The following is a 13,090-nucleotide window of genomic DNA, read 5'->3' as shown; positions in this document are numbered from 1 at the left end:
GCCATCACCATGCAAGGAATGTGAAGAAGCCCCCATTCTTGCCCAAGAGATGTTTACTTTATTAAAGGGACACAGACAATAAAATGGATAACTGTACCATGTGTTATAGGAGCTACCATGGAAAACCAAAGTGGGTGGACAAAACGACAAGGGGGTTAGTTCCACATGATGGGTCAGTCAAGTTCCATCAGGGTATGACTCATGAACTGAGGCTTGAAAAGTAGTAGGACTTAGCAAAGGAGAGAAATGGGCAAAGAACATTCCAAGGAATTCGAAAAACATTCATGGGAGGAGGTAGAACCAAGACGGCAGAGGAGGAACACCCTGAGCCTGCCTCTCCCCATGGACACATCAACACTCCAACTACACATAAAACAACTCTCTCTGAGAAAAACCTGAACACTAGCTGAACGATCCGGATCCTCCACAACCAAGGACATAGAAAAGAACCACACAGAGTCCGATAGGAGGGGAGGAGAAATGATCGAGGCGGGGCCCACATTCCTAGTGGGTGACCCAGAAGAGGAGGAGGGTACCACAGGTCAGGGATCCTCCCTAAGGAGTGAGGGGTTCAAGTCCATACTGAGTACACCCAGCCCTGGGTCTTGTCCCATGAAGACAAGCCCCCTTAGCTGGTTTGAAAACTTAATGGGGCTTACTAGAGGGCTGTGGGAAACTGAGACTCCACTCTTGAAATGCTCATGCACGGATCTGCCAGCTTTCAGTCCCCGAGCAGAAGCAGCAATTGAAAATGGCTGGTGCTCTGGTAAGCCTGCCAGGACCAGCCCAGCATGCCCACACTAAGCTCTGGCTCCAGCCTCTGGAGCCCTGGCTCCAACCCCAGCCAAGGCAATGACCACGATGTTGCCAGGGAGAAGCTGTGGATCACTCTGGACTGCTACCCCAGCCCTTCAGGCCCTGGCTCTGCCCAGGAGAAAAGGCAATGACCATCATCCAACCAAGCGACAGTGGGTTTCAACTTCAGCCCCTCTAGCTCCTACCCCACCCCCCACCAAAGTAGTGTCCTCCATCACAAACCAGAGAAGTTCTGGTTCGTAGAAGACTCCAGCTTTAGCCTCATGGGCTCTAGCCCTAATCCCCACCAAGTTGATGGCAGCCAGTGTACCACTGGAGAATACACAGCCTGTCTCACTTCAGATCCAGCTCTCCTAGCAAAGACACTGGGCACAGGCAGACTGCACAAGGACAGTCTCACACAAGGACACGCCTTCACAATCAGGATAGGTAACTGTTTTGCCTGGTTTCATAGAGACAAACAGGGAAAATCAAACAAAATGAGGAGAGGAATATGTTCCAAAGGAACAAAATAAAGTATTAGAAAAAAAGCCTAATGAAGCAGAAATAAATATTTTACCTGATAGAGTTCAAAGCAATGGTCATTAAAATGCTCACTGAATTCAGGTAAAGAATAGAGGAACTCAGTGAGAACTTCGATAAGGAGCCAGAAAATATAAAAAGAACCAATCAGAGCTGAAGACTACAATAACTGAAGTGAAAAATACAAGAGAAGGTATGAACAGATTAGGTGATACAGAAGAATGCATAAGCAATATGGAAGATAGGATAATGGAAATCACCCAATCAGAACAGCAAAAAGAAAAACTATTTTTTTAAATGAGAAGAGTTAAGAGACCTTTGGGACACAACATCAAGCATATTAACATCTGAATTATAGGGGTCCCAGAAGGAGAAGACAGAGAGAGAAAGGGGAAGAAAAATTATTTGATGAAATAATGGCTGAAAACATCCCTAACCTGAAGAAAGAAATATATATCCAGGCCCAGGAATTACAGAGAGTCCCAAACAAGGTGAACCCAAATAGACTCACACCAAGATATATCATAAAATGGCAAAACTTAGAGAATTTTAAAGGCAGCCCAAGAAACCAAGAGTCTCATACAAAGGAACTCCTATAAGGCTATTAGCTGATTATTCAGCACAAACTCTGCAAGCCAGAAGGGAGTAGCATGATGTATTTAGAGTGCTGTGGGGGGAAAAGCCTATAACCAAGGACTTTATCCAGCAAGGTTATCATTCAGAACTGAAGGAAAGATAAAAGAGGTCCCCAGACAAGCAAAAACTAAAATTCATTACCACTAAATCAGTCCTACAAGAAATGTTAAAGGGTCTTCTTTAAGCAAAAAATATAAGGACATAACAAGAAATGAGGAATAGATGAAGGAAAAATCTCACTGGTAAATGTACATATGTAATAAAGGCAGCGAATCAACCACTTAAACTAGTATACATGTTAAGAGATAATAACTGTAAAGTCAACTATAACTACAACAGTTAAAGGATACACATAAAGAGGTAAAATATGATATCAAAATATAAAATGTGAAAGAGGGAGTAAAATATTGCGGGTAAATGGAAATATATCCTCTGTTCATGGATTGGAAGAATATTGTTAAAATGTCCATACTACCCAAAGCAATCTAAAGATTCAAGGCAACCCCTGTCAAAATACCAGTGGCATATGTTCTAATATTAGAATATATTCTAATATTGTATTTCTCTCAGAACTAAAACAAATAATCCTAAAATTTGTAGGAACCACAAAAGACTCCCAAGTAGCCAAAGCTGTTTTTAGAAAAAAGAACAAAGCTGGAAGTATCACCCTCCCAGACAACAGACCATTCTACAAAGCTGTAGTAATCAAAAGAGTATGACAGTGGTACAAAAACACAGACAATGGCACAGAATAGAGAGAAGTGGTGCTGGGAAAACTAGACAGCTACTTGTAAAAGAAAGAAACTAGAAATTTTCTCACACCTTACACATAAAATGAACTAAAAATGAATTAAAGACTTAAATGTATGACTTGAGACAATGGAATCACTAGAAGAAAATATAAGCAGACTTATCTTTAACACTGGTCTTAGTTTTTGGATCTGTCTCCTCAGGGGAAGGGCAACAACAGCAAAAATAAACAAATGGGATCAATTAAATATAAAAACTTTTGCATAGTGAAGAAAACCATCAGCAAAACAAAATGGCAACTTACAGAATGGGAAAAGATATTTGCAACTGATATATCTGATAAGGGGTTAATAACCAAAATACATAAAGAATTCACAAAACTCCACATTGAAAAAAATTCAATTTAAAAATAGGCAGAGGACCTAAATAAGCATTTTTCCAAAGACATGCAGATGGTCAACCGGCACATGAAAAGATGCTCAACATCACTGATCATCAGGGAAATGCAAACCAAAACCATAATGAGATATCAGCTCACACCTTTCAGAATGGCTATTATCAAAAAGACTACAAATAACAAGTGCTGGTGAGGATGTGGAGAAAAGGGAATGCTTCTGCACTGTTAGTGGGAATGCAAATTGGCATAAGAACTATGGAAAACACCATGGAAGTTCCTCAAAAAATTAAAAATATAACTGCCTCACAACCCAGCAATTCCACTCCTGGGTATTTATCTGAAGAAACAAAAATAATTTGAAAAGATACATGCACTCCAATGTTCATAGCAGCATTATTTACAGTAGCCAAGATATGGAAGCAACCTAAGTGTCCATCAACACATGAATGGATTAAGAATATGTAGTATCACATGATATCACTTATATCTAGAATCTAATATACAGCACAAATGAATCTTTGCACAGAAAAGAAATGCATGGACTTGGAGAAGAGACTTGTGATTGCCAAGGGGGAGGAGGAGGGAGTGGGATGGACTGGGAGCTTGGGGTTAATAGATGTAAACGATTGCATTTGGACTGGATAAGCAATGAGATCCTGCTGCATAGGACAGGGAACTATATCTAGTCACTTGTGATGGAACATGATGGAGGATATTATAAGAAAAAGAATGTATATAGTGCTCGCTTCGGCAGCACATATACTAGAAAAAGAATGTATATATATATATATATATTTGTGTGACTGGGTCACTTTGCAGTACAGTAGAAAATTGACAGAACACTGTAAACCAAGTATAACAGAAAAAATAAATTTTATAAAACAGAATATGTGGCATGTATACACAATGGACTATTACCTAGCCGTTAAAAAATGAAATTTTGCTACTGGTAACAATATGCATAGACCTAGAGGGTGTGATGATAAGTGAAATAAACCAGACAGAAAGAAATACCATATGTTTTCACTTCTACATGGAATCTAAAAAAACAAATGAACAAATATAACAAAATAGGAACAGACTCACAGATACAAACTACCATAGGGTAGTGGTGTTAGGGGAAAAACAAAATAGGTCAAGGGAATTAAGAGGTACAAACTACTAAGTATAAAATAAAGAAATTACAAGGAAGTAATACAGAGCACAGGGAACATAGTCAATATTTTATAATCACTTCATATGGAGTGTAATCCATAAAAATATGAAATTATGTATGCACTTGAAACTAAGAAAATATTTGTCAGTTACATTTCAATTTTTAAAAAATTTTAAGAGAGTAGTAATGAGCATAGACTAGATTCGCAACCAATGGTATGTATTCATGATAACAAATACAACAATTGATACTTTGTATTTGCCAGCTATATTTTGTAAGGTTATCTGTCCTGTGTACAACTAATAAGTGGATATTTAGCCATAAGATTCAAAATTATTTTTCTGTTCATAAGCATGAAACTGAGTTGTGCTCTTTCAAACTTAAATAAAATGATTTTATGAAAGAAAGAAAGAGAGAGAGAGAGAGAAAGAAAGAAAGAGAAAAGGAAAGAAAAAGACAAGACAAGACACACTCATGGAAGTGCATGCATCCAGGGGAGAGATGAGAGCTACATTTGGAAAACATGGGATCTTTATTAGGTACAATGAGGAGCCTGTGTCACGATGACCCAAAATAGGTTTTCAATACAAGGAGACACGGAAGCCAAGACAGTGGCTGATGCTTTCCTTTAAAAACAAAGTCAAGTGCCTTGAACTTCTGACCCAACTCTTCTTTCTGCCTGTCTTCTCATTACAATCCTTGACAAAATAAAATTCACTGAAAAGGTCAAACTCTGAAAATTACTTATGGATTATCTTTTGCTTCCAAGACCATTTGATTTTCTTTTTTTTCTTTTTTTCTGGCTACACACATGGCATGTGGAACTTGCCAGGCCAGGGATCAAACCCATGCCACAACAGTGACCCAAGCTGCTGCAGTGAAAGTGTCATATCCTTAGCCCACTTTGCCACGAGGGAACTCCTCCACATCCTTTTTCAAGCTCTATCATCCTTTGAAGCTCTAGCATGAAGAGATAGAGTCCATTCTTTTACTCTTTGAATCTAGATTGGCTTGGTACCTTACACTTATCTAAGGAATGTAGAAAGGAAATGTCAATAGAATCTACATGGGAATCCTACATTTCTTTGGCAGTTTCATTGGAAAAAAAAAAGCCTAAACATTTAACTGCCATACAACCCAATAATTATACTCCCAGAGGGAAGAAAAATAAAAACTTACATTCACACAAAAATCTATATGCAAATGTTTACGGAGGTTGTATCTGTAATAAAAACTGGAAACAACCCAGATGTCCTTCAGTTGGTCAACAGTTACACAAACTGTGATTCATCCATACATAGTATTTTGGGATACTACTCAATAATAACAAAGAATAAACTATTAATTCATGCTATAACTGGGAAAATTTCTAGAGAATTATAATCAGTGCAAAAAGCCAGTCCCAAAGAGTTACATAATGTGTGGTGTCATTTACATAACATTCTTAAAATGATAAAATTATAGAAATGGAGAACAGATTAGTGGATGCCAGGGATTAAGGAAGGGATGAGGACAGGAGGCAAGCAGAAGTGGTTATAAAGTGGATGGGTCTTCAAAAGAAACAAAAACACTAGCTCAAAAAGATACATGCGCTCCAATGTTCATGGCAGCATTATTTAAAACTACCAAGATATGGAAGCAACCTAAGTACCCATCAACAGACAAATGATAAAGAAGATGTGGTATATATATAATGGAATACTACTCAACCATGAAAAAGGATGACCTTTTGCATTTGCAACAACATAGATGGACTTGGAGGGCATGATGCTAAGTGAAAAAAGTCAGACAGAGAAAGACAAATACTGTGTGTTATCACTTATATGCGGAATCTAAAAAAAATATAATAAACTAGTGAATATAACAAAAAAGAAGCAGACTCAGAGAAGCAACTGGTATAGAGAACAAACCAGTTGTTACTGGTGGAGAGAGGACAGAGAACAGGAAAGAGTAGGGATGGAGGCTTAAGAAGTACAAACTATTGGGTATAAAACAAGCTATAAAGATATATTATACAACACATGGAATATAGCCAATATTTTATAACTATAAATGGAATATAACCTTAAATACTATAAATCGCTGTACTGTACACCTATAACATATAGTATCATACATCAACTATAATTCCAACCATAAAGAGAAAAAAGATGGATCTTTGCGGTGGCGACACGTATCAAATCAGTGTCCTGGTTATGACACTATTCCATAGTTTTGTAAGCTATTACCATGGGAGGAAACTGGATAAAGTGTTCACAGATCTCTCTGTATTATTTCTTGCAACTGCATGTAAGTCTACAATTATCTCAAAATAAACATTTCAATTTAAAAAGCAAAATCAAAGAACATGGCAGATGTGATGCTGTGCCAATTCCAAGTCAAGCTCTCAAGACTTTGTAGTTTCTTATTGGAACCATACCCAGACCTGACATGAGTGACCCTCAGTTAGCCTGCTGGAGGACGAGTGACCGTGTCAAACACAACAAACCATCCCCTCCGAAGCCATCCTAGACCAGACAGCAGACGGCTCCCAGCCAGCCCGGCAGTCAACCGCAGCATGACACAGCCCAGCACAGACCAGAAGAAAGATCCACTGGGCCCCACGAATCCATAAATTGTGAGCTAGGTAAATGGTTGTTGACTTTAGACACTAAAGTACTGGGTAGTTTGTTACATAATAAAAACTAAGTCATGCACATCAACACATTTACATATTTCAAAACCAATTTAACTTGGAAGGTTCTCTAGAAAGTTTTTCTGTTTAAAGTTAGATGCTTTGAAATCTTTTACGTCTGAATTGGACATTTCCTAAGCCATATTTTTTTCCCATTTTTTAAAAAAGTATAGTTGATTTACAAAATTGTGCCAATTTCTGCTGCACAGCAAAGTGACCCAGTCATGCATATATATACATTCCCTTTCTTACACTGTCTTCCATCGTGGTCTATCCCAAGAGACTGGATATATTTCCCTGTGTTATACAGTAGGACCCCACTGTCATAAGCAAGTTTCCAAGCTAGGGGCTGAATCTGAGCTGTAGTTGCCGGCCTACACCACAGCCACAGCAATGTGGGATCTGAGCCGCATCTGTGACCTATGCCACAGCTCACGGCGACACTGGATCCTTAACCCACTGAGTGAGGTCAGGAATCGAACCCCCATCCTCATGGATACCAGTCAGGTTCTTAACCCGCTGAGCCACAACGGGAACTTCAAGAGCTCAGTACTTCAGAAGAGCACCTGAAGGCTATAGCACCCCTGCTGTCCTCCAGGTAGTCTAAGTGCCATCCTTGAGTGAGGCCATACCATGAGACAACAAAAGGATCATGCTGTTTCTGCCCTCAAAGAATTGCTTTTATTGAACTTCCCTTTGGCATCCCTATCCTATGGGAGTTAAGAATAAGCCCCATGAAACCCAGTGTGGTCTCTGATCTGATGACAGGGCTAGGAGCCTTGACTATCAGGAGGAGAAGTGTGACTCTCCCAAGGGGCTGTTGGGTGTTTCTTCCATGGACCCTGTGATGCATGTCACTGACATGCCTTCCCTTTTCTGAGCAGCTCAGAGCCAAACAGAGCAGTCAAGACTCTTGCGGAACAGCATGTGGCTCCAATCCAGCCATCATCAGACTCTCCTCTCACCTGTAGCTTCTCTGCTTGCGGCTCACCCCAGAGCTGAGCCCGTAACCCAGGGTAGGCTCTTCCCCCATATGCTCTGCTTTATCTCCTCTCTGAAGTACCTAGATAAGAGTATCTGAAGCACAGTTCCTGAGTTGTTTTACAGATGCTAAAACCATCACCAAATAGAAGATATTAACTATTTTATGACCATGAGCATGTAGCCACCAGACCTACAGGCACCTAAGGATTAATGTTAACTCCTGTGTCACCGCCCAGTTACCTCACCATCAACCAATCAGAGAATTGTGTACTAGCTGAGCACTTACCCTGTGACTGTCCTCCCTCACTTGGCTTTTTTTTTTTTTTTCCTGTAGATCATACATTTTATTTCTTGTTCTTTTGATATATGCTGACAGCTAAGTAGTGGGGGAACAAAATTGAGACTAAGTAATTTCCCAATGGGTGTGAGAAGCTAACATTTGAACACAGGTATGCCTTGCTTATAGGCACTATAACCTCTAATTCACTTCCAAAGAACAATCATGGGTATTACATATGGATTGCAAATATTTCCAAAGCATTAGAATACAATTAAAAGCCTTAAACCTAAAACTGCTACTAATTTTATTTCCTCACTTGGCTTTTAAAAATGCTTTACAATTTTGGATGGGGAATTCAGGTTATTTAGGGGACACAAGCCACTCATCTCTTTGCAAAGCCCTGCAATGAACCCTCCTCTGCTCCAAACTCCAACGTTCCAGTTGGCGTCGGGTACATGAACTTGTGCTAACAAGCCGATGGCCTGAACCAAGGTGGTGATCTCGGTGATCCGGGAGTCTGGCAGAGCCATGAGGAATCACGCTGATCCAAGCTTATAAATTCAGCCTTGTTTACCTGGCAAGTTAACCATCAAGCAAATCAGCCATGGGCTTCCAGTCATGAAGGAAGTGGGGAAATCACAAAATCTGCCATGGTTCCTCCATACAGCAGGAAGTCTGTATATGCTGTTTATCCTCAAAACAGCCCTCCAAGATGGGAATTACCATCTGCATTATCCAGATAAGGAACATGAGGGGTAGAGAGAATGGGACTCACCTAGAAACTGCACAGCTGATTAGCAGCTAAGCCAGGAGGCAAAATTGAGCCTAACTCTGAAGCCCATGTTCTTTCCTCCAGACAAGAGTTGGCATGGACCCAACCTAGCCTGCCACCTGTTTTTGTAAATAAGGTCTTACTGTAGCACAGCCACGCCCACCTGTTTACATATCATCTGTGGCTGCTTTCACAGGACAACAGCAGAGCTGAGTGGTGGTGACAGAGGCCTGCTATCTTTACTAGAGAACCTTTGCTGAGATACGATCCCCACTTCAGACAGAGCTGACAATTTAGGTGGGGGCAGAGGAGCTGACCTATGATAAGACAGAGAAATAGAGAAAGGAAAGCAGGAAACTGACGATACATCAAACCAGCCTAGGCCTTCAGAGGTCACTTGCATTTACAGTAGGGGCAGGGTCAGCACCAGCCACTGTTCCTTGAAGTAGGGATCCACCAAGCCTCCCAGTTCTGAAGGCAGCACAGTTTATAAATTGTTTTCACCTTCAAAAGAAGCTTCTAGGCAAATGGGAATGGTATTGTCATCATTCACGCCGTTTTACACGTCAGGGAAACATGGGCGGTCCAAATGTATACAAGTCAGAGCAGAACCAGCTCACAAGTTCTGCAGCTGCTCTGTGTTGCTGGGGACTTATTTGAAGGCTGAGGTCAGCCAGGACTCTATTCTGCTAGGAGTTTTCTCGGCTAAGCCAAACTGGTGATTTCTGCCAAGAGAATACCCCAACGTCACCCTGGCCCCAGCCAGCTCTGAAGCCCAGAGAGGGGAGCATCTCCAGAAGGAAGGGTTTCTGCAGGGGTCAACACTGAGCCCTGCTGAGAATGGAGACAGCCCCCACCTCAGGATGTGGGATTCTCCCAGCTCATCTCCTACCCTCACCTGCCAAATCTCATGTCTTCTACAGACCTACCTGCGACCCTCTCCTAGTCTGTTCTGGCCCCCCTACTCCCAGGGGACACCTCCTAACCTCAGAGAACCGGAGGGAGAACAGAATCCTGGTTTCCATAGCAACACCACCAGGTTCATGAGGCAACGAAGGCCTGCTTCTGCACTCAGCTCAGTGCAACTGTTGGTGGCCAAGGTAATTTCAAGTCAGGCTACGAGGTTAATTTGTCTGCAGTGTTCTCTGCAGAGAAGCCCCCAGCGTGGAAGAAAGGGGAGGCCTCAGCCCAAACCACACCATTAAGCCAAGACCAAATCCAGTGGGCCTGAGTTTTCCCCTCACACCTGAGGTGGCCCATTCAATGGTACATCATCTAGTGATGAGCCTGTGAGCTCTGAACATCTCGTGAGTGGTACCGAGGGTGCATGGAATTTCTAGCAACTTCCAGCATTAGCCAGCATATAGTGATACACACTAGGGCGCCCCAAGTGCTCCCTCTCAGCCCCGCCCCCAGGTTAAAGGGGGTGAAAGGAAAGGGAAATACAACATCAACTCCAAGCAGGGAGTCAGGAAGGAAGACACATGGTCGTTGTGGGGAAATACTGGTCCCAGCATTCGACTCTCAGTTCAGAAGTTTTAACAACCTCCTGGGTACCTGTCAGAGAGAGGTCTTCCCGATAGGAGGACCCTGCCCTCCCCACACCCTCTCACACTCACTCCAAGGTCTGCCTTATAATGAGTCAGCACTGTGGATTGACAATGAGGGTCTTCACTGCCAGAGGCTCCATTAAAAGACCCTTCATCTCTGCTGCTGGCCATGCACAGGGGCTCCAGCGACCTGGCTGTTCTATTGCTCTGCAGCTAAAGTCTGTGATGCCCACAGGTGTGATGCTCCGAAAGGAGGGCGTCCTGGTGCAGATTCCTGCCCGTGCTCAGGTGTGAGCCTGCTCACAGGTGGACTGGTTACTGGCTGCCACGGCGAGGAGCGGGCTTCCAGCATAATTTTTAAACCATTGCATTCAAACGTTTACTGTGTGGATGGCATATTCCAACATCCTTATGAGAACAAGGGGACCAACAAAGAAGCACCCCAGGAAGTAGACTATTTTTACAGGGAAGTATCTTCCCTCAGAAGAGTAAAGTGACTGACTCACTCATGGTCACACCACCAGGAAGCAGTGCTGCTGGAATTTGAACCCAGAAGTCTGTGACTCCAAATCCCATCTTGTTCACTCTGCTCCACGCCTCCTAAACCTGGAAGAGAAAGTTCAAAAGCAATTTTAAAGGCAATGGTCCACACACCACTACCCAACAGAGGGGATTCATCGGATTAAAGAGACTCTCTGTTAAAGGAGACTCTCTGTTAAAGGAGACGGGGACAGGGAAAGGTGGGAAGTTTGCAATGAAGAGTGAACCCAGGCCTCCTGAAAACCTCCCTGACCCTAAGGTGGGGCTTCTCCAACCAGAATAAGGCTGTGCACTGGAAAGTTCAGGATTCAGAGTGAGACTAGGAGGCTGTGACCTCACCTGGCAAATCCAAGCTCTATATGTCATTTCTCTCAGTTCACAGCCTCCTCGGGAGCGTCACAGGTGAAATCTGAAACCAGCCGGAATACACAGAAGGAGACGCCTGAAGAGGCAACCCCTCCAGATGGGTAGGCGGCAGGTTTAATAAGCAAGGGAATTAGCTTAGGAGGCTTGTCTTGGGCGGCGCAAGACAGCTAGCTCTCCGCACCCACCCATCAGAACCTTAAATGTTTAAGTTAGAGGCCTTAGTGGGATTCAACCCCGTACACTGTCCGGAGAGTCTCAACATCCCTTACTCTCTCGAGACTGCGTCCCTGAAAATGGCTCCCGTTGCGGGAACGTGGGCGGAACTTATCTCCCAAGGAGGGAGCCGGGGAGGGGGGAGGAGCCTCGGATTGCCTGGTCCAGCCTGTAGGTCCACCGGGGGTCAGGCACTCTCCCTAACCCCCTTCCACACCACGCAACTCTCCATCTGCCCATCTGTTATATGAGGGAGAAATAAACACCTCGCTGTACCTGGGAGGGGGTCCAAAGACAGAGTTGGTGGTCACTTAGCCTGCATGACCACTGAGAAGGTGGGGCCTGGGTTCCCCACGCCTGTGGGGCTGGAACGGTGTGGAGGGCAGGGCGTGGGGTGGGGGTGGGGGTGGGGTGGTTAGAGGGATGGGGGGATGGGCGTAGGGAGGTGGGGGAGGTTGTCCAGAAAGGCCACAGCAAAATCGGGGAGGACACAGCCCATGAGGTTGACCTGTAGGAATCAAGGCAGAGGAACCCGTCTGCATAATTAGGAGACTGGTTACACGCAGGGGAGTTGGGGGTGAATTAGGCATAAGGGAAGCCAGGTTTCTCATGTCAGAGATTAAAATATGGAAAGGAGGGAGACTGGGAGCTAGATAGGAACCGGAGATAACCTCGTGGACACACAACAACGTTTAATGTTAACAAATGAATGTATATCCAGAGTTTAATCATGAAGAAACATCAAAGGAGAAAGTATTAAAACATTCTAGAAAGCATCTTGACAGTGTTCCTGAAACATGTCAAAGACACGAAAGACGTGGAAAAACTGAGGGACTCTACCAGACTGAGGTGAACTAAAGGGATGGGACAACTAAATGCAATGCAGGGACTGATGGGACATTATAAGTCAACTGCAATAGAAAAAATAAAAATATTTTAAAAATTAAAAAAAAATAAATGTAATGCAGGTCCTGGACCTGAAACCCAAGGATGCTATTAGAGGATGTTTATGGAGGTGATGGGCAAGATTTGAATGGATCTGTGGATTGCATAGTATTACTGTATCCATGTTGATTTCATTGTTTTTATATTTCCACTGGGGTGATGTAAAAGAGTCATTGTTTGGGGGAAAATGCACACTGAAGTATTAAGAAGTAATTAACCATGCTATCTGCAGCCTACTCTCAAATGGCTCAGGAAAAGTATACAGAGAGACACAGAGAGAGAGAGAAAGAATAGGGAAAATATGATAAAATAGGAACAATTGGAGAATCAGAGTTAAGAGTATAGAGAAGTGTTTTGTGCAATTCTTACAACTTTTCTTTAAATTTTAAATTACACATTTAAAAAATTTAGGAGTTCCCATCGTGGCGCAGCAGAAACAAATCCGACTAGGAACCAAGAGGTTGCAGGTTCAATCCCTGGTCTCACTCA

General features: G+C 42.8%; 1 long non-coding RNA gene across 2 annotated transcripts in view; it reads right to left on the bottom strand.

The window, feature by feature from the left end:
* Positions 1 to 11,987, bottom strand: part of LOC110257470 — a 256,447-nt gene extending 244,460 nt beyond the window's left edge. Inside the window, exons 1-3 of one of the 2 annotated variants that reach the window (XR_002340096.1) lie at positions 11,417 to 11,756; positions 11,044 to 11,143; positions 8,569 to 8,789 (exon numbers count right to left, since the gene is read on the bottom strand). This is a non-coding gene — a long non-coding RNA (uncharacterized LOC110257470). Of the gene's footprint in view, positions 1 to 8,568; positions 8,790 to 11,043; positions 11,144 to 11,416 lie in introns of those variants that run through there. The other variant, XR_002340097.1, reaches the window with a different exon arrangement.

Source organism: Sus scrofa, chromosome 17 (genome assembly GCF_000003025.6).
Source record: "Sus scrofa isolate TJ Tabasco breed Duroc chromosome 17, Sscrofa11.1, whole genome shotgun sequence".
NCBI lineage: Eukaryota > Metazoa > Chordata > Mammalia > Artiodactyla > Suidae > Sus > Sus scrofa.
The sequence above is the reverse complement of the archived record's forward strand: the minus strand, read 5'-3'. Positions and strand labels throughout refer to the sequence as shown.